This window comes from Calliopsis andreniformis, chromosome 10 (assembly GCF_051401765.1).
Source record: "Calliopsis andreniformis isolate RMS-2024a chromosome 10, iyCalAndr_principal, whole genome shotgun sequence".
Taxonomy (NCBI): domain Eukaryota; kingdom Metazoa; phylum Arthropoda; class Insecta; order Hymenoptera; family Andrenidae; genus Calliopsis; species Calliopsis andreniformis.
In genome coordinates, this window is record NC_135071.1 from 13,387,519 (window position 1) to 13,409,919 (window position 22,401).

Sequence of the window (22,401 nt, forward strand, 5' to 3'; positions counted from 1 at the left end):
AATTTAGATTTCGATTGATTTATTTTACTTTCATTTAAGAACATAAATTATTTCAATAAATTATTATTATTATCAAATGTCGATTATTATATTAGATTAAACGAAGAAATAAGATTTATTATACTTTCTTTAAAGCAGCATTTAATTGAAAAAAAAAATCTTAAAGAAAATTAGTGATTATGATTTTCTACCTACATTACATTCAGAAAGTTTTGATTTCAACTTCCGAGTTTTCAAAATTTTGAAAGTTTGAAAGTTTGAAAATTAGAATACTTGAATATCTGAAAATTTGAACGTTCAGAAACTGATTCTTTAATATTTAATATTTCATTAATTACAGACCCAGCACACACACTTTGGATAATTGGTTAAGCTGCTTTCATCTCTTCGAAATTAAGGTAATGTATGCTTTTATTTCCTCTGGTCATTCATTATGTCGTACAACACAAAAACCTTAAAGCAGCATGATAAAATGGCCAGTTGTATTCTTTTTGTCTTTTTCACATTTGTTCCATGTATTTATTTATTAGCCGAAATTGTTTTCTAGTACACCGTATATTTCAGTAAAAGAAATACTCTGTTTTACGATTCTACAATACAGCTTATGTAAGACAGAGAGCGATAATTCTCGATCATTATGAAGCTGCTTTACTGACACTAGGGAACTACAGAACCGACTGTAAGCGCGTTTTTTTTTTAAATCCATATTCCCTAGCGTATTCGAACTTCATCGTTTCGTTCAGAGATGCAGCTAGGTACTCTTGCAAAACGTAAGCACAATTTTTGAATAAAAAATAATCTCGCGAAAACTTCACGTTTCGTTTCGAATATTCAAAACCTACATGGAAAAAGTGGTCGTACAAAACTTGCAAAAATGCCTTAAGTAGCTATAAACAGGGTAGACTTTGGTAGAATCTGTTATGAATCTTTGTAAAATGAACAAAGATGGCTTGACTATAATAAAACCAGCGTTATTAAATATACAAAGTTGACTTTTACTGATTCTATAAACTCAAGTCTGTTGAAGTTTTTCTATAAATTCTACAAGAGACCAATAATTCCAACTTAGCACTTCTTTTCCGTGTATGAACACGTTTTCTATCATTCGCCATTCAGATACTCAAACTGAACATTATGAACTAACGATAAAACAGTTATACTACAAACTTACTGGATCAACCCTTCTCCATAGAACGACAAGGTATCAGCGAGCTTTCCGTGTTCAACGTGGTAGTTGGTCACCAAATCGATCTCGTTCCAGCTGAGACTGACGTTAGCCAGAAGTCCAACGAGTGTTAGATCGCCCTTTAGCACTTCGTAGTTGGACAAACCGAATCCGCGGATATTGTCCAGCGTGCCTTGCAATCTGTTAACAGTAGATCGTTGATCGTTATTTTCTTCCGCGTGTCTAGGAAGAGTGTTGAATTTTCAGCGCCCTTACTCGATCATTCCCTTCTTGTTCAAATTCAAGTCCAAATGGTCCTTCTTAAGCGGGTCGAGAACAGGGAGTCCAAGTTTCTCGTTGCCGTTCTTCAGGTAGTCCTTGAGTTTTTCGAGTAATTTAACCAGTCGTCCTTCTTTGCCCTCCACATTGTACTCCAGAGGTACTTTGAGGGGAATGAAAATATACGTTAGGTATATTCAAACTTTTTTATGTGGAAGCAACTAGAGAAGTGACTGGTTATTGTTACGATTTTTGGCTGCATTTATGGTCACACATTACGATCATTTTTGTGTTATTGGTACAAGCGATTTGTGACTTATAAGTTGAGAAATTTTTAAATATTCAGAGTTTTGAGATATTTAGATTTCCAAATATTCAAATTTTTTAATTTCTAAAGGTTTCTGTAATAAACTCACTGTAATTTTTAAATATGTAATTTTTCAAATATTCAAATATTCAAATATTTAAAAATTTAAAAATTTAAATATTCAAATATTCAAATATTCAAATATTCAAAAATTCAAAAATTCAAATATCCAAGTGTCTAATTTCCTCAAATATTTCAGTGCCTATTCAAATTTTCGAGTGTACCAATTTTAAAATATTCCAATACTGAAACTATCAATTGTTCCAATATTTAAGCATTGAAATTTCCTAATAATTCTCCTTCCTCCAATTCTCAAATCTTTTAATTTTCAAATTACCAAATGAACAAATATTTCAAATACTCCAATATTCAACTATTAAAATTTTCCAACTTTTAAGTTTACAATTTTGTATCATTTAAATTGCTTCATAGAACAAACTCAAAAATTTCATTTATCCCCTGCTCCAGATTTTTCCTTCATAAAATCGTCTAGATCGTAAATAATTCCCCACGCTAGAGCCAGTTATCTCTGTATTTAATTAAAAATCGTAGAACATTCGAAGCAGGAAGACAAATATCTTACCTTCAATATCGACATCCTTGTCAATGGTGAACGCTTGGCAGGAGGCCAAGATCAAGGCCAACACGATCACGTACGGTTGCATCTTTCTGAAAAAGAACACGCTTTTTAAAGTCCCCGCAGTAATGAATCGATACCACGCAATATTGGTTAACCGTCACAGAGTCGAAGGTATTTATTTCATTACTAGGACGCGTCGCAAGCGCGATCCACTGAGGCTTCTTCTCGTGCTCCCGTAATTTTCATGCCGACCGAACGAAGAAAATGGCTCCACCTATTAAAACCTCGAACTCGACTGGAAATTATCTCCCATTCGTTCGCTCCAGCGCGCATCGCTCGATCGAAAGTCCTGAAGGCCGCGAAGAATTTTCCCACCCCGAACGCTTCGATTCGCGGTCGATCGCGCGAGAAACGATCAAAGCCATATCACTTGGGACTTTCACCGCGTAATTCGCGAGTTGTCGGCTCGGAACGCTTCCCTCTGCATAATCGAGCTTCTACGCTGCGTTTCAAAGCGATTTTGCACATCCAAGGCGATCTCGAGCGGGAACAGTTCGATCGAGCGTCGCACAGTGGGGCCAAACGCGAATCTAGCTAAGAATAATTCGTAATTTGGTCACTATTGCTTAAGTTTTACGTGGTTTATGTTTCTATATCCCAGATGTTTTGGAATGAAATGTCATTTACCTATGAAATTTATTTAAATAGATTAAAATATACGCTGAAGTTTGTATATTTGACTTTTGTTGACTTTTGTAATAGTCCTGAGCGGTTGAAGTTTCACGTTTCAGTAAGTGGTGATATTAACTATTAAATTGTTTTTCTTTTCGTGGATTTTGTGTAGAAGTTTAATATATTTAATGGCCTTTATAGGTGGACGTGCTCAAAGTTAGCTAATTTTTTAGCTAAATATTACAACAATCTTTATGTTTGCATTTTAAGGGGTGAATCTTAGGTTTTCACAGCCCTGAATTCAAATTCTGCAAAAATACTTTTACGATAGCAATTAAGTGGAGAAATGATAATCTTTCGAAAATTAGATGTAATTGAAATGGCTATAAAAGTTTTAACAAATTTTGTTCGTAATTGAAGCTACTTTGTATTTAAAAAGGGAAGCTTTCCCTTTACAACGACCCCAAAAAGGTTAATGTAACAAGCCACATTTAGCGAATAGGATTTTTTATTAGCTAGGTTCGCGTTTGGTCCCACTGTGCGTCGGGGAGTGACGATACTCACGAGATTTCGTTAGGCAACTTGCACGAACAATGTTCCTCTGAGTACTAGCTTGCGTTAATTATCACCTCTTATATAAGGTATCGTCCACCTGAACTTTCAAATCTGTTATCGAATGCTCGTTATCTGAAGCTCTCGACCGTTTGATTAGTGAACTGTTGTGACGAAGAATCGAACTAGTCGCGGACTTGAATTGTTAATATATACATATATCGTTTTTGCAGAAATATGTAGTTTGGTAAGGAAATTAATCGATCGATAAAGTACAAAAATATGTTTCGATTACTGGGGACAAGTGAAGTGACGAAAACATTGAGAGATAAGGACTTGGGTTTGTCTCAAAATCGTAATTGGAAATTGTCGTCTGTTTATATTAAGTGGAATTGATATTCGATGCACAAGTTACGATGGAGATAGATTTTTGCAGTCACTGTATACATATACAGGTGGCTAAAAGTATCTTGCTTCGTAAAGATTTCTACATGGTGTATTCAGCTACATTTGGGGGCAAATTCAAGAGGTAATTCTAGACACTAAAATAACTTGATTTTTGAAGATTACTTTATAATTAGGTAAGCAGAGGTATCTAATTGTAAGTAGAAAATAGATTGTACTGATTGTATTTTATTAGAAGTCCCATGCTTTTCAGAAGCATTAGAAATCCTATGTATCTCATGAAAAGTCGCCTGAAAAACATTAGGTCTTATGCTTCCCAGGGGACTTCTCATGGGACATGTATAGCACTTGATACCCACAAGGGACATCACTTTAATGTCATTTACCAATTTTTATGAAACTTAGTATACCAGTAGAGCACTGGAAAATATTAGGCGCGTATTTTTTTTAACTATTAATATTCATGTTTAGGGGGTAAAAACCACCCCTTAGTTGGGGTGGAGAATACATTTTCGTAAATATCTCGAAAACTGATGCAGGTAGAAAAAGTGGTACACATATAAAATACGTTGTTTTTTATAAACAACAAGATGACGTAAAGGAAATTCGAGATATTTACGAAAATATATTTTTCACCTCAACTTTAGGGGTGCTTTTAATTCTATAAATATAAATATTTGCAGCTAAAAAAAACATGTGTATAATATATTTTGATGCACTGCTCATATACAGTTTCATGAAAATTCTAAAGTGATGTCCCTTGTCAGTTCACTACTTCCCCAATTTTGGAAACTACTATACTGTATGTATTTCCTTCTATTTGCCTTGTTTTAAGCTTTCACGCTTAATTCCTATCCGATGTCAATCTTTATAAAGTAAACCCTGCGTTTTGTATAAATCACTGACACACAATCGGCTTGTGTACATAGTTACATATCGACATTTTGACAAAAAAAGGTGGCGTGGATACCAGCAGATCTCTATTTACCGAACGTCGAAACCTCTGTTTTTCAAACAAATAAGGAAAAGTGGTGAGGATGCTGGTGGAATTTCAACTTTAAACTGATTCGACGTTATTCAGAACTATGAAGATTCGAAACACTTCGAACATGATTCGAAATCTGAAACTCTATAAAATCTTGAGAAACGACTCAGACTTTTCAGACTCTCTGCAATACTTTACTGCTAAGTGTACTGCTTGAACTAGGGATACATATTTCCAATATGTCTTCCTAAACTCCTAAAACTATCAAGACTTTCAAGAACTCTAAGCTTCAAGTACACATACAAATTCGAAGCACTGCGAAACGTCTCAGTTGCCATCACTAGCTGGAGGACCTCTATTAACTGAACAACTCAGCTATCCAAACTACTCTGTCCCTCGACAATATTTTTAGAATTTGAAGATATGGATTAGAAGATTTTACATTAGAAGATTTACTATTTTGCCTTCATAATATCGCCTCAGAGGCGACAGTCAAGTGCAAAGGGTTAATAATTCTTCTTGAACAAATTCGTGAGTCACTCTACGTACACGTAGAGCGTGCTGATATCTCTTTTCCAATCCAATATTCAATGAACTCAAGGATAGTTAATAAAAACTTCATAGACGAGCGAGAAGCTCGATCGCAGAGTCCACTTTTTCTCAAACTCTTCGTTGAACCTCCCTGCCAAAAATCTCCCACGCTTCCGTTTTAGAGTATATAACTAGCCGACGAACGACACAGGCCAGTAGTAATCGTCTAAACATGGACGGCCCGTGAATTTCCATAAATTCGAAAAGTCTATTTTAGGTGGCCATGAAATTCGCGGCGAGTATCGATCGTCATGGCATAAATACCCGGTTATCGGGAAAGCTGAAATCCGAGCAGCCAGGACGAAGGCAACGAGGAAGGCCCGTGAGCCAGCTAATAGAGCATCGATATGTAGTAAATCCTGGAAGGATCGAGCTTCTGGAACGAAGAAAAACGCTTGGGAAATTTCCTCGGGACGCTGTGCCTCTGAGAAATACGTAGGAAGGGAACTGGACACGGGTCAATCCGATTGACGAAGAAAAATAGCGAATAGCTTCCTTCTGCGATCGGAAGTACCAAGAAATTTGACGTTTTCGCGATGGTTTAAAAAAAGGTGGCAATAGTGACTCTTTTTTCTAAGAAAGGTGCTAATATCGCAGGATAAAAGTGAGCAATCATACGACAGTCATAATTGCATCAAATTCCATCCATCATTAGGTATCCAAATGTGCCAGTAATTATGAAAGTGGTCTAAATAAAAAGTCCAGAGAACTCGAATTTATCGTATAATGTACATCGATGCAATATCTACCAAATAAGTGATAAGGTCAATCCTTTTAGATTCTTGACCTAAGAACGATTTCATCAGAGATCTTCAGATATCTTCCAGTTAGGCTTAACTGGTATATATCTACTACATATCTGTTTCTTCGTCTCTGATGAAGAATTATGTACTATGAGGAAAACACACGTTACTGTTAACTGGTACTACCACTGCTAATAAGTTTTCCATTAAACTCAACAATACGAAGTTATATAAGATATTGTGAAAATATTTTTGAAATGTAAAATGCTATAAAGATTATTCTGCATGTCAAAATAAGATGAAAAGCTAGAGTGACAAAATTGCGTTTAAACCTTTGTTTCAGAGTTGGTCACTTAAGAAAATGTTTAAAATGGTTGTTGGGTAACAAATGTGAAGTGTGTCTGATTTGAGTCATTCTACTGACTTCTATGTCTGATTTAGCTAGTACACGTGGCCAGTAGAATAAGTCTGAAGTCAGACACATTTCACAGGTACTTTAGGTACATATCTTCTCAACAATTAATAACTCTGAAGCAAACTCTCATATACATTTTCGTTTTTCCTTACTTTGGTTCATTTTGTGATGTGTTTTGAATGATTTTCATCCCTTAAGCATGAATATGAGCAGCTAAAAAAGAAACACATATCTAATATCTCTCGATGCACTATTCGTATACCAAGTTTCATCAAAATCAGAAGATGACACTAAAATGACATACAAGTCACAGCTTCTTGTTTTAGAGATATTGGTGTTCAGTTTCAGTATATTTTAACGCAGGTGTACAGAAACAATATTGTATAACTTTTCACAAAACAGAAAGGAAAGATGTTATACATACGTCCCTCTAATTTCTAAAAAGTTCTACAACTTTGTTACCTAACATGCCATGTAGACCCACTTTTATAGATCTGTGATTTCCCTAGCCCTAATCTCTAACTGAAAAACTTCTCCCCTAAAATGTTATCCCTAGCTGCTTCGTTTTGCCCTGCGACCACAGTAATAATCCCCGAAAATTTCTGATACCCTTCGTCGAACACCCCGTATACTCGTCGCAAGTTCCATCGTGCCCGAGGAACAGGGGCGAGAGAGCCTGGAGGAGGCGAGCGGCGGCAGACGATGGCTCGAGGAACGCGGAAAGGAAGAGGGATCGAACGGGAGACAGAAGGTGAAAGAGGCTGAGAGGAGTGGGACGGTTGTCTAGGGGGTGAGACCGCGGGAGGGAGGTTTAGCGAAGAGCGAGAGGGTGTAGTGGGGCGAGACCGAGAGGGGATGCCAGGCCAGTTCATCCTTACTAGCCGCGGCTCGACTCGTCAGTGCGGCCTGAACGGTTGACCGGCCTACTTGCCTTTCGCACGCTCGCCTCGACTCCTCTCGTTCTCGCGATTTGCGTCGTCGAGCTCGTCGCCGTTGCCACAGCCACTCGTCCTCGCCGTACAGGGACCGCCGACAGTCGAAACCCGCCAGGAGGATCGCGCTCGGTGGTTGGCTCGCGGCGAGCTTCGCGTTCGACTCGCTCGAGACAGCGGGCTCGGGGATCGCCGACACGGATGAGGAGCAGCTGAAGGGAAAACAAGGGAGGAAAGAAGCGAGGCAAGCAGCGAGGGAAGGAGCGCTCAGCGAGCAGGAAGAACCGAGGTGAGGCAGCGGACCATCGTCACCTGGACCCACGAGCGGCCACGTTTCTGCCTGAACCTCGTCGCTGATCGTCGTCTTCGTCGTGGACACGGGAGAGCGACAGGCGACCACGGTGCTACCTCGCTCCCTTGGAGATTCGTAAGTGACACTCTCGCGACCCTTTCTAGGGGATCGAACACCTCGTGTCCGCTGCGTTACCTGCTCCATTACGCGCCAGCCTCGATTCGGATCCGCGAGCTGGTGCAGAAATTGCGGAAGATCGGGCTAACGGGGAGGGAATCGCGAGGGATCGAGCGGCTGGCTGATCTGACTGCGGCACGCGTCACTTCCGGCCGGTTCCAATCCCCTCGCGGTATGGACACTGTTGTCTCGGCACGGGCTCGATGGTACTCACGTTTTCTTGGAACTGTTCTTTCCTTTCGCGTACTCCTTCGTTTGGGGAGCCTCATTCGAGGTGTAGATTCTGTAGTCGGATAGCTGGACCTGGTATGTCATGATTGTCCTGCGGATTTTGATGCGTTTATTGAAAATTTCAGGGTGTAAGAAACTATACAAAGCTAGCTATATACAAAAATATATGAAATATTCGAAGCAAAGTAGGCATCACGATATTTAAAGAATGAAATGTTTTACTCAAACTCTATTTTTTAAATCATATCTACAAAAATTTAATTTTGCATAAAAGTCCGCAATCCAGTCGAGATTTGTTGATTCTTCCGTCCAGCGATTTTAAAGGTAGGGAAAGCAATAGGTAGACCCACATGTTATGAACTGCCACCTTGTTCTAGTCTTGAAGTATGTGATATACAGACATTTTTTGCAAACTGATGAATCTGATATAGAAACCCATGGGACAGTACATAGTATCTCGATTTTAAAGAAAAAGTGATATCAGGTTTTGATATCTGATTACAGAATTGTGTGTATGTAAACTGAACTGCGAAACAGCATTGTTAGGTTCTGTGTCTCCTCACTGATTCCAAGTCGTTAGCTTATTGGAAAAGAGTACTATGCGATATTTTCTCCATTTAAGCTCGATGGTACACTTGCATCTTCTTGTAACTGTTGTTTCACTTTACCTTCAGCTTGAAGGAGTGAATCTCAAGTGTTTAGTGTATAAACTGATTTTAGAAAACAGTTTCTTATATTCTGTAACTTTTCACTAGTTGGAAGTGGTGAGCTTCTATCGGGACAAAACTGTAGTACGTTCCTCCGTGGAGATACACGCGAAGCCTGAACAAGACGATAGATCTGTGAATGCCCCTTTCCATTTAAAAAAATCCATTTATTACATCGCACATGTTTTCCAAAAATGACACAACTTAAAATGTGCAATTTTTGAAGCAATTAAAGAACGCGCTTCTATTCACTCAAAAGAATAGAATTTACTAATTTACTGATCAAATATTGTAATTATAGAATCTATACAAAGCACTCTACAAATATAAACTACAAATTATTTGTATAACATTCATTAAAAACTAAAAGCACCTATTCTTCAGAAAAATAATTAAAAAAAAAAAATAACTAGCTAAATCTTTCTATTCCTTTTGTTAATACCATTTACTTAGTATAAATAGAATTTTATTTAAAACTCATGAATACCTACTTCTTTGCTTTTCCCGAGAGACATTCTTTTTGTGTTGCGTCAGTTTTGAAATGTGAACCCACATGTGCGATGTATTCATTTTCTTTAGTCTACACAGAACAAGCTTCTCCTCGTTCACTCTCTGTGATGCTCATTGCGGCGTCGTACGACGACAATTTCGCTTTCCTCGTGGGCAGTTTGTTTCGCGAAAGGAACGAAGAGAGGGAGGCAGATTGCAGTTGCATGTACTGCGGATGCCACTCGCGTTTAGACGCACAGAGAGGTGTCTAATTATGGGCAGGGATATTCGAGCCCGTACGAGAAACTATTCATCAGAGCATTTTGAAAATTGTAATATTAATACTAGTATTTATTAATGTGTTATATTTAGAATTCCAATGATCTTACTATATTCTTATACTACTAGGGGTGGCTTAAGATTTTGTGCGACTCGGGGCTGGATAATGATCCAATGTTAGTGATACTATACTGAAATATTCCATACTTTTTGAAAGTATAAAGAACAGCTATATTAATCCTTGGGCTAAAGTAAATTCCAAAGCTTCACAATAAATGTGACTTTAAAAAAAAACAGTAATAAATTGAAAATAATTTTTCTCTTAACTATTTGCAGAAATTTAGTTTTATATATATATATATAAAAATGAGGCTCCTTAAAGGATGAGGTCTGGGCTGTAGGTCCCCTAGCTTTCCCTTAATCCAAGCCTGTATACTACTGTTATTATATCAGGTAGGGTTTATTGGGAAATTGGGTTTATAGGTGAGTTTTGGGATATTTCTAAATTAGTAATTTTGAACACTGAAATAATAGGATGTTTGAAATTTCGAATAGGTATTTAAATGTTGGGATATTTTAAAATTCAGATATTTAAGTATTACAAAATATAGGTATTTCAGAATTAAAACATTTCGCCATAGAACATTTTAAAGACACACTATTTTTTGTCTGAGCGTTTTACAGACGTAATTTGGACGTTTTTAAGTCGTCTCATGAATGTCTTTTAAGACGTCTTGAAGACAGACTGATTTATAAGGTAAATGTCTCAATACCTAGACACTTAAGACGTCAAATATCCTAGTAAATGAACAACCAAAAAATGCATATATCTCGACCCTCGAATTACCTCCTAGTAACTAAACTATTTTATGATAATATTCTTTACTTTTTATTAGTAATAATCAATTAATATTAGAATCTAAGTTCAAAATGAAATAAAGTTAGCGTTAGGGTCCACGTATCGGAACATGGTCAGCTACTGGAACATTTACCTTAACATCAGACATCCCAGAGACGTCTGTTGGACATTTTTAGGACTTCACTAGACGTCTTTAAGATATTTCTAATACGTCTCAGCGCTATATGGAATATATACACTACAAATTACACCTAGCCTTACCCTAAAAACAATTCCCATGCTCGTGGACTCTCCCTGCAAGCACTGTGCCATCTTTCAATTATTACGACCATACATCACCCCCATTACTCTGCGAAAGAGTTGCCGAGTTCCGTTGACCGATCGACGCAAGGTTGCATGCACCCTGCGTTGGCGCGCTTCGAAGGGGACGAAAAGCTGCATCGGGCTCGGGAAAGGACGGGATCGATTTCGAGCAAAGATTGCCGACTGCGGTAGTCCTATTAGTCCGCGTGAGTTACGGCGACAAAGCTGCCGGATCAACGATAAGATCGGCGAATGGATATCGAGGAATATGTGGCGCGGATTAACGGCGGGCTAGGCCTGCCAGCGCCGCCGATAAATCTCGATGGGCTTAAGCCGATGCTGGATACACTCGAGATCGAGGATCGGATTTTCCTAGCCGAGGTCACCGGTAAATCTCGCTGCGCTGCGGTGAAGGCCGTCGCTCTTCGATACGCGTTCGAGTCGTTCCTCGGGGTCGATCCCGCAACGTTCCCGTGGTCGCTGGAGAAAAGGACGGCCTTTCGATGCTCCACGCACTTGCAGTGAACTTGAACGAATTTTAAGGAGGATTCACATATAGCTGTATCATGAGTTCATAATGATGGCTGTGACAGGGTTAAAAAGTATGGTTCTCTATGTAGCTTTGGAATGAAGCAGTTTACACTTGGCTGTACCTTCTTCTGCCTATGTTCGAATCGTAGTGAACTCTATTGAGTATTAAGGAGGTTTCACACATGGATGTACTATGACGGCATAATAATGGTCGTGATAGTGCTAAAAAGTATGGTCCTCTATGTAGCTTTGGAATGAAGCAGTTCACACTTGGCTGTACCTTCTTCTGCCTATGTTCGAATCGTAGTAAACTATATCGAGTATTAAGGAGGATTCACACATAGATGTACTATGACTTCACAATGATGGTCGTGATGGTGCTAAAAAGTATAGTTCTCTATGTAACTTTGGAATGGAGCAGTTCACACTTGGCTGTACTTTCTTCCGCTTATGCTCGAATCGTAGTGAACTATAACGAGTATTAAGGAGGATTCACACATAGATGTACTATGACTTCACAATGATGGTCGTGATGGTGCTAAAAAGAATGGTCCTCTATGTAGCTTTGGAATGGAGCGGTTCACACTTGGCTGTAGTTTTTTCTGGCCATGCTTATACCGCGAAATCACACTCAATAGTCACAGTACCAGTGGTAAAACTATCAGTTTCTTGTTTTCGATTTATAGGTTAAACAGCTCCTAAAATAATTAAATAGAGTTACGCGATAAGTGGAAGTAATTGGGACACCTACCCTAGGTGTATACCTGAAGGTCCTGCGTAGCAATACGTCGTCGTCGTCCTGAGAGTAGCTAGGGAAGCTTTCTCTTTTTCCTTGTAACGTTCAGGACGATAACGACGTCTTGCTACGCAGGACCTTCAGGTCTACGCTTACATCTGGTTTACAACACCAGAATAGTTGGTGAAAACGATACTCGACTAAAATTCGTTCGAGTCCACTGCACACTTTCCACAAGAGGCCCAGAGGTGACGAGGAAAAGTGGTAAAGAAACGGGGTTGACAAGGGGAGACCCGGAAGTGAGTAGTGAATTGGTGCCCATGGAAGATGGGGTCCTTGAAAAGGTTCGAATAGCAAATTTATCGATCGCGTTTCGCTTGCAGGATGCCTGCCTTTCTTGTGACTATAATGTTGGTTTGATGTATCGCACGTGTACTATGTACTTTGAAAGTGATACAGCTCAGAAAGCTTATTTTTTAATTATAGCTATAAAGCAGTTTGGGAAATACAGGGTGATCAGTTTATCTGGAAACTCTTTAATAAGTATTGATAGCATTTACAATAAATGCTGCCAACACTTATTAGGGGGTTTTCAGATGAACTGATCACCCTGTATTATAAAAAGTTTGCTAGTTAAAGATCAAAATTACAGACTTTATTCAAAGAACTCTTGAAATATAAATCACAAATTATTTAAATAAAAACAAGAAAATCATTTAACTATTCTCAGACTAATTATATTTAAGTAACATAACTTTCATTAAGTTAAACTACTCTTTATATGAATATTATGTATTTAGTAAATAATTTTTTCTTAAACTTAAAAATAGTTTTTTGCTTCCTCTGAAAGACTTACTTTCTTAAGTTGTGTTATTTTTGATTTTTGAAATACATGTGTGATATGTTCTCTGGTACACTAGCATGTATTCCTTTCTTTTTTATATTTTTTTATTGTACCTGGTTCTTGTACTTGAGAAGGCAATTTCGAGGTGCTGGTAAAGGGATCTTAGAACTGAATTATTTACATTCTTCAGTCTTCTAACTGGTTTGAGGTTGTGAGTTTGTATCGAGGAGTACCGTAGTACCCTCAAGCGGTCGCGTTAAGATTGTTCGCTGAGTCGGTTGAGTAGGCGAGAACTACGACAGAACAGTCAAAGTTTACTTAAACTTGATTATCGATCAAATATGCAGAGAAACGCAAGCAAGTAAACAAATGATATGGTATTTAGACGAGTACCTAACAGCAAGGAGGTAATCGAATTGTTAAGATCATCACGGTATTTACTCGTTTTAAACTCGTCGCTATTTCTTGTACAGCTCTCAATAGTTATAAAGAAAGACGATACAAGTTAGCAGCTCTTATAGTTGAGATATTGATTTTTGAAGTTTTGAATCTCAACTTTGTATAATGGATTTACGTTTTATTACTCCTACCCTTCTTTTAGAAAGAAACATTCCCATAACTCTTTATATATTGAATCACGTTATTCTTAACTTTCCTAGGCTATTTTTGATATCCTTTATAAGAAGTAAGGTTTTAAAATATGGCCCTATAAAGAATGAGGTCCCAGCTTGTGTCTAATACACCTTATGGTAAACGCGACGCTGTGAGCCACCCTATAAGCCACATCGTGGGCCTTAGTCTAGGTGCACACTAGTGATCCTCAAGGGAATAATCAGACAGGGTGATCATTGTGCCTAAAATAAAAATAGACAAAAAATGTAAAAAAAAAGAAGAGTACAGTGTTCCCATGGACCTAGAGTTTAGTTGTATTTCGTGTATTTTGTTTTTATATTAAGGTTTAAGTTACGTACCACCGCTTTAGGAGCAATTTACTGTGGTCGTCTAATCACCCCCTTGAGGATTACTAGCACACACAAGCCACAATCGGTGAACACCAATTTTCTCGGTTTAATTATACCTCCATCTTTGTTATTTTCGATTGGAAAAACTAGAAGAGACATACGATGTTGTTTCAGGTGAAATACTGGTACTTCCTATTCTCACTCGTTTATTCCTTCTCATTCCTTTTCATTCTGCTCGTTAATTCAACAACGCCAGCTCACAAGCGCTGGGAACCAGCTCCCTATGTGTCTCTACTCTTAGATAAAAAAATGATTCTTCACTCTATCACCCCACAGAGTCCACAGACCTGTCGTTCATCGCCAATCGCGCGCCTAGACTCATCGCCTCGTCACCTCAGCACCCCTGACGATCAAGTGCATCCCACCCTCCCCTAGTTGCAGTATAATAATCTCTCCTCGAGTGATCGTCGTGAAAGTCGAAAGCTCTGCGAGAATTAACCAGAATCGTTGAAAGTTAATTAGCCTGTGAACGTGACCGCGCAGCAGGGGTAGTGCATTAGAAAATCGCGCGAGTATCTGCACACCGTTCCGCTGTCCCAGCGTTTATGCAAAGTAAGCGGATCGTGCTCGCGCGCGGCCATCCGATAAACGTTCGACCGTTAGCACAACCCGGGTTATTTTTCCCGCGAACCCGCGCCGCTGGCGGATATAATTAAAAATTGTCGCAAATTCACCGCGCACCATCGATGGTGAGCAGAGCTTGGAGAGGATTGGTCGAGGAGGAGGGGAATTTGGATTCTGTGTCGGTCGCGTTCGACACACGTGCGCGCACGCGGATGGGCTCTCGATCGACGTCGTCGATGCGGCACACAGACACGCTGATCTCTATACAGGGTGTTTCCAAACACTTGGGACATTTTTGGAGGATAGGGGAATGTTGTCGAGTTTGGACTAATGTCTAGGTTGGGCCATCAGTGTGTCTTGTAATGTATAAAGAATTTGTGTGGTCTGACAGGTTGTTGGACAATATGTGTTGCTTATTTACTAAGTTAGTTAATGTGGTAATTAGTATCATGCGACATCACTTGATGTTTTTGAGTAATAACACAGTCTGTTTTAAGCAACTGAGAATTTAATATTTTAGCGTACGACTGGAAGCTTTCTAGTTTTTATGAAGTAAGTAGTATGGCTTTTAATTACGTACAGAGTGATCGGTTTAACTGGAAACCCATTAATGAAAGTTGGCAGCACTTACAATGATAACAGTAACAGCATTTACGTGGCGTTTGCGATAAATGTTGGGAACACTCGACGGATTTCCAGTTAAACTGATCACTCTGTATAAACAGAAAGTACACCTATTAAATTACAAGCTACTGTATTCAGTTTTAAGTTTGTACCTACAATTAATGTTACCCAAAATATTCTCAATTATTTAGCCAAATTGCCTAGATTGGACCAAAAGCAGTTGCTTGCACTGGTTCACTCCAACATAGACATTACTAAAATGTTACAAGAGCAGCATCGTTTCAAAAGGCAAAACAACGAATTTACATTTCCAGAAAGAAGAACAGGCTCTAAAAGAGCGTTTCCCCTTAATAATAAGGTCCCAAGGAACCACAAGTCCCTAAGACAATACCGAAGCAGAAATCTCTAAACGCCAATATCTCGAAGACAAAAACATGTGACTTAGGTCTGCGTTAGGTTGCCTTTAACAGATTTCTTCCCTCACCTTTCAACTTCCCCCACCATTCCCGAGGAGGGAATTCGTCTGGCAACCCTGATCCACTGTCCTATAGAGATCAGTGCACGGACAGCGTGGCGCGTCGCGATGCAGCTCGACGCGACGCGGCGTATCAACGGCGCATCGATTCATCCGCGTGGAGCGAAAAATAGTCGGACAACGGGAGGAAATGCATAATTGTGGAATCGAGCGTAGTTGGGTCACGGTTCCTATTTTTAGTCCCCGGCGCTGATTGCGAGTTCAAACGAAAGCAAAGGCTACCTGTGTGTGTCCAACGTTTACTTTACGCCGTCGCTTTGCCATCTACTGCCTCTCTCTCTCTCTCTCTCTCTCTCTCTCTCTCTCTCTCTCTCTCTCTCTCTCTCTCTTCTCTTCTCTTTCTCCTTTTCTCCGTCCCTCTCTCTTTCTCTTTGCTCGCAGACACACACACCAATACGCACCTCTCGCCTCTCTCTCTCTCTCTCTCGTCTCTCTCATCCCTGTCGATCAGTCTTCCTCGATCGCGTAACACACGCGCGCACACGCGAGCCCTCCCGTTGCAGAGCTTTTGACACGATCCTTGATCCGACAAAGCTTCGACGCGCGAAGCCACGGGGAAAGAGCGAGCCTCCGCGCGTCAATTTTCCTTTCGTCACCTGTACGTAACCTTGTCATTGTTTTTTTAATCGGCCCTCGACGGCCATGAGAACCCGTCGCACCTGCCCGAGTGCGCTAAATACGTTATGGGTCGCGACGCTGGTGAGACCCATGAACCCCAGAGATACAGGGGAAAGTCGGGGGAAAAGTGGTGGGAAATTTGATCGTTCTCGGCGTGGTTCGTTCAAACTTTACCTGAGATTTTCCTCCCTGCTTTCCCGTGCTTCTCTGTAATCGGGAGTTACGAGGTTTACTCGGTGTAATCTTGTGACTCGTTATCGAGAGTTGCGAAGTTAACGCGTTGACTGCTGGGAGGGTGGAGGTTTACTGAAAATTCGATGCCACGTTTGCGGGGATTTCGAGGTGAAGGAATGATTTTTAATTCTGGTTTATATTTATTGTAGGGATCCTCTTCTTCTAGCAGCTGCCATTAGAGGGTTTTGTTCGTATCAGGTTGTTAGTGACTCGTTTTTGTTTCGATGGAAATTGGAACAAAAGGGTATATGATACAAAAAATATAGTAGGTGTATTCTGATTTAGAACAATGGAGCACTGACCTTTTTGTTTCGTATTTAAATGGGACAGGCACTATGAAACATAGAATTGTATAATTACGGGTATTATGTGAGGCTTTATCTATTATAAAATATCTTCAAGGTAAGAACTTCCAGCTAAATTTGTGTACGTCATTTTGAAAAGGGGCCAATGACTTATTGAACAAATCTAATTCCGAAGTACAGGGTGTCTCAGGACTGGTGGTTCAAGCCAAAATAAGGTGATTCTACATAAAATAAGGAAGTAAAAGATATAGAATAACATTTATTGATATCGTGTTCCGTTTTAGAGAAAATTATTATTATTATTTTTTATCGATAAATGGCCTGTAGCCCTTTTATTTTTAGTTTTAGATATTTGAGAAGGAACCATAGAAAGGAAAATGCTTTTAGCTTATCATAAGTAGAAATAGTCAATGATCAGACCGTGACTAGTATTCTCCTTACACCGTGTATTGTTTAAGTCTTGAAAGAAGTCCCATAGAAAGCCTTGCCTCTAATGCATTCCACGAGACTTCTTTCAAAACACTAATCCAGTAACACTCTTCAAAACTATACTTCTGTACATATCAAAAAATTGTATTCTACATTTTCGACTTATTTTGTTATTCAAAATCACTTATACTTTTCATTTGTACCACAAGTTCTGGGACAACCTGTATAAGTGTTCGCTAGGTTGGATATCCTGTTCATGGGATCCATGAGTATTAACCTTGATGTTAAAAGTGTGAGTTTAAATAAGGGAAAGGGTCGTATTTTATGCTCTGGCGCATGTAGGCAAATTTTGCTAAGAATACTAACGTTTGAATATCGATAGCGATTACTAAACTGCAGATTTTTATGCATTAATGGAAATTTCAAATATCCGGACCTATGTTTATACAACCCTTCTTCATTCTTAAAAAATGTAGAATACAATACCAAAGTTTGGCCTCTTGTTTCTGTAACACCCTGTATATAAAAAACTAAAAAGCAAGAAATAGGAAGAACTATATATTCTCCACAACTATAACCAGAGCAAAGCGCTTAACCATAACCGAATAACTCTGCTTCCTCTGAAGAAAAGGAGCTTGCGCAATGGTATTCAATCGAATAAGAGAACAGAGAAAATCTTTCTCGCGAGTTCTCGGCGATCAAGTTTAGCCAAGGCGAAGTTCACCGAATTTACTTAAGTAGCTCAGCCTCGGTTCAGCCGTGAGAAATGGCGTTGGATGAAGATCCGCGTTATCGAAAATGGTCGACTCGTGGCGAGGAGGCAGGGAACGCACAGCTCGGTGGGAGGCGTATTTTTTGAGATTGAATAGGTGCTTGATCGCCGATGGGCCCCCGAAGAAGAGGCACATCTCGATACCGATAAGTGTCCCGAGATCAACGGCCTGATAAGGACGCTGGCCTTTATTCGCGCGACACTGTTATCGCGCAGCGTATCTGCGCGCCTCTGCAATTCCGGGAGCACAGAGGCACGCTGCTCGAAAGTAGTTGTTCGTTTCTCTGCTTCGCTCTCGCGGAATCGACCTTCCTCCCTCGTCCTTTGTGGCGATTCTCTGCCAGACGTTGCGACAAATTGTCCGCTGGTCCAGAGGCGTTCTTCTCGCGCGCTCTGACCCGCGGAGTTCTTTGCAGCTTGTAGTGTGAAACCGCGGAATTTTTCCGCATTTTTCGCGCTCACCGATGCAAATTCATGAGCCTTCTTATTTTTCACTTTTTATGAGTACAATTTCTAGCTTCATTCACTTTTATTCGCTTGGAACGAATAGCGACTAGTTTTTCGAAAATCGGGAAACTTATTAGTGTAATTAGTTTATTTATAGACACTGTAGATTAGATATTTAGTAGTTGTTCATTCTGATTATAGGTAAACTGTAGATAGAGATCAATTGGCGAGTTGAAGAGTAGTACAAGTTCAGAAACCTTCTTATTTTGAGATGTTTGATTTGAAGAAGATAACCGTCGTGTATCTTAAATAGTATACTATATTATATATTTCTCTTACATCAAGCTGAATTTTGAAATATATTATTTTCAGCGTCACGAGATTTCAGACACTAGCTTAATATTTTGTTTGTTAAAATAGGTCTACACTTACATATAACAGTTATGTAACATGTAGTGTAGACCCACCTTTACTATTTCTTTTTTCTTCTTGAAGTACTTATAACACAAGAATACCCCAGTTTCTTGTATGTCATAGATTTTCTTCTGTAGATCTTTTTCATTTAGTAGGTGTCTGTATAGTGTCTATCATTATAAAATGTCTTTTTGTCTCAGGAAAATAATATATACAATGTACAGGACGTACGTATCCACATTTTCAGTAACATTGAGTTTACGCAACTTTGGTACACATAAAACTAAAAGTTAGAATATTCAAAATCCAAATTCTCAGTTCCTCAAACTCTTGAATTTCTAATTTTCAAAATTCCTAACGACTTAAATCCCTCAAATCTCAAAGTTTCAAACCTTTGAAGCCTCTTCATGCATCCGTCCTAATTCCCAGCTTTGAATTCCTGAAACCCTGTATTTACGCTTCGAAGCTCAATCAAGATGATGCCATCTTGCCACGACAAAGGTTAAAAGACCAGGCTCCTGCCCAGAATCAAGCCTCCCCGCTCAAAGAAGACGAACTCGCTCGCGCATCGATTCCCGGGACAGCCCCTAATTACCCTAATTAGTTCCCCGCATTTTCTCTACGCAACTAATTTCGTCTCTGGTCGGACGAGTTCGTTCGAATGAAAGATTCAACGAGCCTCGTCGCATTCTACAGCGGCGACGGGGAACGCGTCACGCTGGCGTTGCTGGGTCGGTCGAAGGTTGTTGGCGAACGGGAGAAAGAACGCTGAAAAAAGTAATTTCCGCGACGGGGTAGGGGTCGCTCCGAGGGAGGGGGTTGGAGGGACACCGTCTGGAATTCGCCGTAAGCGTATAAAGAAAGCTGTCGTCAATAATGAAAGGGTGGCAGACGATGGTGCGGCGAAGAGGAGCGAGAAAAGGTCGTGGCACGGTGCAATATTCATAAGCCTTCTAGGCCAGGCCAGAAATTGGACGACGCGACAGAGATGGTGAAACGAGGAGCTAGAGCGCGAGAAACTAATCGTTCGTGATCAGAAAATTCGAATCGTCCGCCGGGTGGGAGGAACCTCGCGGAAAAGACGAATGAGGGTAGACACGGAAGACAGGGGTTGGGGAGGGGGAGGAGGAGAAAATTGAATAGCAGCGTCGCTATCGGCACGCAGACGTACACGGCTTTGGAAATGGCCCGAGGATATTAGAGGGCCGAGGAGCTCGAGGAGAAAGCAGCTGCGACTGCAACCAACCGACGCGAACCCTCGCGGCCCTATTATGCCACCGCATTCTCCCCAGATCTCTATCTAACCAGGTTAATCTATCCTTTCCTATCCCCTACGACTTACTCGCGCCCCCGTTCACCTTTCTCCACGCCGACGAGGTTCCCTTTTCTAGGGCTTTGTGTCAGTCGACACGGCCGCTGTTTATACCGTATTCCGGCTGAGGCATCGCGTGACGAGAACATCGTTCTCTCTCTTTCTATCCTCTGTCGAGGGTCTCTCGCCTCCTCTGGCATCGCTGTGCCTGGATCGCAGCGCAGATCAAACGTGCTCGCTCGTTGCGTCGACGGGGGAAAGGAATCGGTTCTCTGGGGTTGATAGGTATGATGGATTATGCAGTTCGTTATTTTTTAATTGCCCATTGATTCGTGGAACCTGCCCAGTTGGAGAGATTAATATTTAGATACTTTTGGGGGTAATACGATTAGCACTGTTGGACGATGAGGAGATGGCAGGGAGCTCTAATTGGCTGTAGGGCTGTAAGTCTGCTTTCTTGTCATCTGATAACAGTAATTTGTGAGATTCGAGATTAACACTTTGACGAACGCTGACGCCGCATTGGCTGCATTGTGATTCTTGAAATTAGCGTTGTAGTGTTAATATTGCATTTTAGAGTTTTGAGAGATTTGGGAATATTCGAGGTTTCGAATTTTCAAACTTTAAAATGTTCGAACTTCCAAAGGTTCAAGTTTTCATACTTTCAAGCTTCTTAATTTTGAAATTTGAAATTTTCAAAAATTGTAAATCTGAAAGTTTAAGCTGCTTGAGAACTTTGAAATTAGAAAGTTAAGAAGTTTGTAAGTCCTTAAATTTTTGAAGAAGGTAAAGCGCAGAGAATGGCTTAACCCTTATTCTGAGCCTGTATGGTCAGGTCAAAATTGAAAGCTTAGCTTTCAGTCGATTCCTCTCGAAAAGCTATCCTCCTGAAACACGACGCTCACATAGGGGCCCAGTGGAAGGGGCGTACGCATAGTCCGCCAGCAAGTGGAGTAGAGTTTCATAGGCCGACAGGTTTCCCCTGCTCGCCACAGCGCCGACCGTTACGCTCGTTATGTCAGCTTTCGCGGCAGATGCTTATCGAATCGGGTCAATCTGACTCCCCGCGCTCCCCAGCAGGCCCCCTACTGCTCTCTAATTCCTTATGCACGACCCACGCGTCACGTGACTTCCTTGAGCGACAAGGACTCGGGACTACGCTTCAGTTGGACGAGCCATGCTGCTTCCATAAAAACTTTTACGGCTTCTCCCGCGGTGCTGTCCCCCTTCTCGCGGAACCGTGGGGCGAACAGCGGTCAAGGGGGCGTGTGGAAGGGGTAGGGGGGCACAGAGAGCTCGAGGCGTTCACGCTCGAAGTCGGGCAGCGTCTCCGAGCGTCGCGATTTCGTTTCGTCCATCGCCATTCGACGGATCGAGGAAGAAAGGGGCGAGTGCATCCGGCCACGAACGATTTTTCCTTGCACCGGAACTGCATTGCGGCTGCAGCAGTTCCCCGACGCATAGCCGCCGTGCACTCGCCTCGGAAGACTGCGTCGAGTTCGACGGAGCTCGACGAACCGAACCAACCGAAATCCTCGACGCTTTTCTGGGCTAATTCGTCCACCTTTCGTGAATTTATTATGCACCCGCGGCGACGTACGACGCGTGCAGGGAAAAAGGTGGAGCCTAGCGCAGGTCGCGAGGACGACGCGGAGACGTGGCGTGGAGTCTCGAAAGGTGTTGGACAACAGGTCCCTGATGTGTAGGTGTTTTACGATGGGTCTCTGATGTGAAGGGAGTTCGAGACCAGGTGTTGGAAGTTTGAAAGGGTGGTTATGTATGCGCTGAAGTAAGATCAAAACGGAGGATGACGAAATTGAAATTATATTTGAGGTTTCGAGCTATTAGTGGATAGAGATGGATGGGGAACCTGAGGCATCTTTGACCTGTATTAAATGATTACTCGGAGGCATTTAAGACTGAAGTTTCATTGATTTTTATTTATGTATCGAAGTACACTTATTCATACAGTATTTACTATATGTACCTAT

At 40.7% G+C, this 22,401-nt stretch overlaps 1 protein-coding gene across 4 annotated transcripts in view; it reads left to right on the forward strand.

Moving 5' to 3' along the window:
- Window positions 1-372: 372 nt before the first annotated feature.
- Window positions 373-22,401, forward strand: part of LOC143184568 (acetylcholinesterase) — a 68,976-nt gene continuing 46,947 nt past the window's right edge. For 3 of the 4 annotated variants that reach the window (XM_076386895.1, XM_076386899.1, XM_076386900.1), the window contains exon 1: window positions 7,930-8,113. The gene's annotated coding sequence lies outside the window, so the exon portion shown is untranslated. Of the gene's footprint in view, window positions 399-7,929; window positions 8,114-22,401 lie in introns of those variants that run through there. The other variant, XM_076386898.1, reaches the window with a different exon arrangement.